The 4477-nt window shown below is 41.4% G+C and overlaps 1 protein-coding gene across 1 annotated transcript in view; it reads left to right on the top strand.

Annotated features, from left to right (window-relative positions):
• LOC132906265 (glypican-4) overlaps positions 1-4477 on the top strand; it is a 137193-nt gene that overhangs the window by 106891 nt on the left and 25825 nt on the right. The gene's annotated exons all lie outside the window — the stretch shown is intronic.

The raw sequence follows: 4477 nt of genomic DNA, 5'->3' as shown, positions 1-4477 counted from the left end.
AATTTTTCCAAGTAGAATCGGAAACAATCTCAGCGAGATATACGTTGGATGTGGATAACGGTGGATAATTGTATCTTATGACGTGGATATATTTTTGCCTTCGTACGAATAACAAACCTAGTGTTAGGTTGTCCGAAAAGTTTCTTTCGTTTTATAAGACGATAATAGATTAACAACAATTTCTGTTTTATATTATTTTATTGAATCAGGTATCATCCATTTCGTTATATTTCTATTATTACGTTCGTGCATAATTCAATAAACTAATGTAAAACAGAAATTGTTGTTAATCTATTATCGTCTTAAAGAAACTTTTCGGACAACCTAATACTTTTAAAACGTTTGATAGCGTATTATATTTACGATTAGCGTGGGATCATAATTCTCCGCAAGCGAAAACCTTATGCCTTAATTTTGTACTTTACACCAACTACAAATTTCCTCCCTGTTATTCAATCTTCTTTTTTTTCTTGAATTTCTTGCAATTTAAAAAGCGATACATATATCGTCGAGAAATAAAATTTGATCTAATTGCCTAAATTCTAAATCATCGTACTCGGTCACTTTCGTCAGCCTCGTTTCGATTGAAATCGAACAACCGAAAGATTGTCACGATCGAATCTTCTTTTCTTTCTTGAATTTCTTGCAATTTAAAAAGCGATACATATATCGTCGAGAAGTAAAATTTGATCTAATTGCCTAAATTCTAAATCATCGTACTCGGTCACTTTCGTCAGCCTCGTTTCGATTGAAATCGAACAACCGAAAGATTGTCACGATCGAATCTTCTTTTCTTTCTTGAATTTCTTGCAATTCAAACAGCGATACATGTATCGTCGAGAAATAAAATTTGATCTAATTGCCTAAATTCTAAATCATCGTACTCGGTCACTTTGGTCAGCCTCGTTTCGTTTGAAATCGAACAACCGAAAGATTGTCACGATCGAATCTTCTTTTCTATTCTTATTCCTCTGTCTGTCTGTCTGTCTGTCTGTCTGTATCTCTCTTTCTCTCTCCTTCTCTCTCTTCCTGTTTTATTCACTCAGTCAGTCGACGAGCTAACTTACGCGAGAAGATTGGAAAAGTGGAAGCGTGTCGACCCTAAGGGCTGCCGCGCTCGCGTCGATTGTTTCGCCCCCGGTTCACCGAGGCTTTTCTTCGATTATCGAGCGCAAACGAGTTTCGATTTTCAGCTAGGGGAGCCGTGAAACTTCACAAATGCTTTTCTTTCAGTTCGACTAACGAACACAGTCACGCGAGTGTATACAAACGCTCGGTTATACGGGGTGTTCGCGTCTACTTGATGATTCCTCTCGTCTAGCAGCTTTCAACTCGCAGCGCAACGTCGTACGCCGCGAGATTTTATTTAATCTCTACTCGAAACAGCTTGCACTTCCTTTGACGCGAACCTTTTTCCCTACCTTTCCGCCCTCTCGCTTCATTCTCTTCTCGTTTTCATTTTTTACCTTGCTTGACTTTCTTCCCGCTGATCGATGTAGATCGAACTAACGGCCTGGTCGTTGATGCGTTTCTAGAGGAATAAAGGAAGAGGGTGAAGGTCGCGGAAGCCGTATAATCGCGATGGTAAATCGAGAAACAGGTTTTCGTGAAAAGGGGAAACCAGCGGAAGCCAAATAATAGAAATTCGTAAGTCGAAAGAAGAAAGAGTATCGATTGTATCGTGATTTTATCGCCAACTTTAATTAATTAATACTCGTATTTAATATTACCAATATCGACACCTGTCTCGTAAAACCGATCTTTATCGTAATATAGTATGAATAACGTGTCAATTTATCAAGCTTCCATTTCCTCGCTTTTGCCTTTTTGCCTGCTACAATAAAATCGTTCGCATTAACAAACCATACTAGTTTTCATTCAAGACGATAATTCTCGCTTTCGTTAATTTCGTAGCTTTTCAAGTTTGCTTCATTCTCCATAGATATGTTAATATAAACTACGGGATTGCGCGTTATTTACTATCTTTCAATAACTGATTCTTTAATAATAATATAAAATTGCGTAGATTGTAAAAAGAGAAAGACAATGAAGTAGCGCAAAGAAATCGTTAAGTCAACGAACGCGCAAAAGTCTCGAATCGATAAAACACATCTAACGTCGCATCAAATACAAAATATCCGAACAAGGATCATCCTTTATCTTCCGATTCCTCCACTTCCATAGGAAACAGTCAATCGTCAGTCTCGTGGAACAGAACACCCCGTATATTGTCCACACACTGGTATTCATCGAGGCGTTTAGTGTTTGCACGCAGGGGGTTGAAGAACGAGAGAGAAAGAGAGAGAGAGAGAGGGAGTCGGTCTCGCGAGCGTGTCAGGATTTCCCCTTTCTTCACGCTGGCACAATTATCATGATCGTTAATTTCGTGCGTTCTCTCTTTCTCTTTCATAGACGCACACACGCTTCTTCCACAGACCCGAAAAATACACGCAGAAACGTTTCACGTGCGTGTTGCCAGTTGCAAACGAAAAGCAACGCGCCGGTTACATTGTTGCACGCCGGTAGTCCCACTTTAGGTGGTTCTGCCTTTGTCGCGTGGATACACGCCTTCTGTATGAGCTGAAACGATCGATAAAATCGTACGTTTCGTTGTTGTGTCCTGCCTCTGCATCCGGTCACGTCATCGTTCTCTTTGTTAAACAGAACAACAACGACAAAGAGCGACAAATAACGCCGAAACAATTCCGCTTCTCTTTTTCAAGTGTTTGCTCGTTCGTCTGATCGGCGATTCGGTTTTAAGGGTCAAAGGAATAAGAAATGGGGTTGTCGCGTGTTACACAAATTTGTTTACAATTTCAACATCGTTTTCAACGCTTCTCGCAAATAATTCACGGATGCCTTTCGTACCGCTGTGTCGATATTTTAACTACGAAAACAGATGCGGTTGACTCATGGTCAAACTTTACTTTTCTTAGTCATCCCGTGTCTAAAGGACCGTAGCTATATGATCTATTGTAGCTATCTGCTATCTTTCCACCGATACTACGATATTTGCGTTTCTTAGGTAGGCAGTTGGTAGCGATGAATCAAGAAAAATTATTCTTGACCTTTGCCCTTGCGAACACCGCAACCGAACCAAAACCGTCCTTACGCGTTTCGCGATCGATCGATCGGCATTATATCGATGCGACTTATCAGTATTATGTAACAGAGATTCGCGAAGGCGCGAAACTCTCTCACACCACATCTGTCTCCTACTTTATAAATTTTCGCCGATCTGAATCTCTTCTCTGAATGCAATCTCGAACGATTGCAAACTTCCGAGAATCTCGTACAAGTTGAAAAAATCTCCAGCTACAATTCTCGACCAGATTCCGTAAAATCTAAAGAAACCACCGTATATCTGGAATATGTCCTTTTGAAAAACGAATTCCCAACGCAATCGACCTGAAACACATCGTACTCGTCCAATCGATCGTGAACCGGCGTGTCCAGCCTGTAACTCGGCCTAGTGTAAGTGGATTGAAATCTCGGCGAGCGTTTCGTACTCGCCGACGCCAGACGCCGCGTGCACGACGACGACGACGACGACGACGACGCTCTTCGTCTGGACGCCAGTCGTCCCCTCTGTCTACCACATTGACGCGGGATTGATCGCGTACACGGTAACGCCGGCGAGAAAGAAGGAAGCCCACCGCGTTTCCCAGCGCGCGGACAGAGGCCGATTCGGCATGCTCGTAAATATTTAATGGAGATTCGCCGCGGGAATCCTATGATGGTAGATGAAACAGGCACGCGTAATACAAGAGAACACGTTGTACAAAGAGGAACGGTTTCGATGCTCGAATTTTCTCTATCTTCCCGATTTACACCCCTTTTCTCGTTTTTTTTTTCCACTTTCTTTTTCCCTCTTTTTCCTGTTTATTCTTTTCCCCCATTCGCCCGCTGTTACTTCTTTTCTGTCTGGCAATATTTGGCAGTGGCGGTCGATGAATGAACGAAAACCGCTGGTCTTTCTTTCTTTCTTTGTGCGATTTAACCGTGATACCGTGAGCCAGTCGCGACTACCCACTCTGTTGCCTGTTTGGGTTTGTCTTCCTTTCTATCCTTTGGTACTCTGATGGACGCTGGGAATACACCGCGTCGACAGAATGGAAGAGACTGGCGGTTGAATATGTTTGGGAGGAATTTCGAGAATAGACACGGTAGGTTGACTTTGTTTGGCAGATGGAAATAGGGATAGTTCGTGTTTGTATGGGAAAAGCGAGTCAAATATTTGGCGATTAGAATAATACAAGAGATTCGTGGAGATAAATCGAACGACATAATGAAAATTTTGGTAGACTTTTTAATATTCCATATCCGGTAACTTTTTTAAATATCGCATAGTAGGTATGATATCTCGTTTGAGGAATTTTTCTTCAAAATATCAAACATCTCGTTTGTATTATCGAAAGAACGATAAGATGGGAACACGAAAGTTTGAAAAGCGCAAAGCGTTAACTATACGTATTTA

The sequence above is a fragment of the Bombus pascuorum genome, chromosome 4 (genome assembly GCF_905332965.1).
Source record: "Bombus pascuorum chromosome 4, iyBomPasc1.1, whole genome shotgun sequence".
Lineage (NCBI taxonomy): Eukaryota > Metazoa > Arthropoda > Insecta > Hymenoptera > Apidae > Bombus > Bombus pascuorum.
This window is presented reverse-complemented; position numbering and strand designations above follow the sequence as displayed.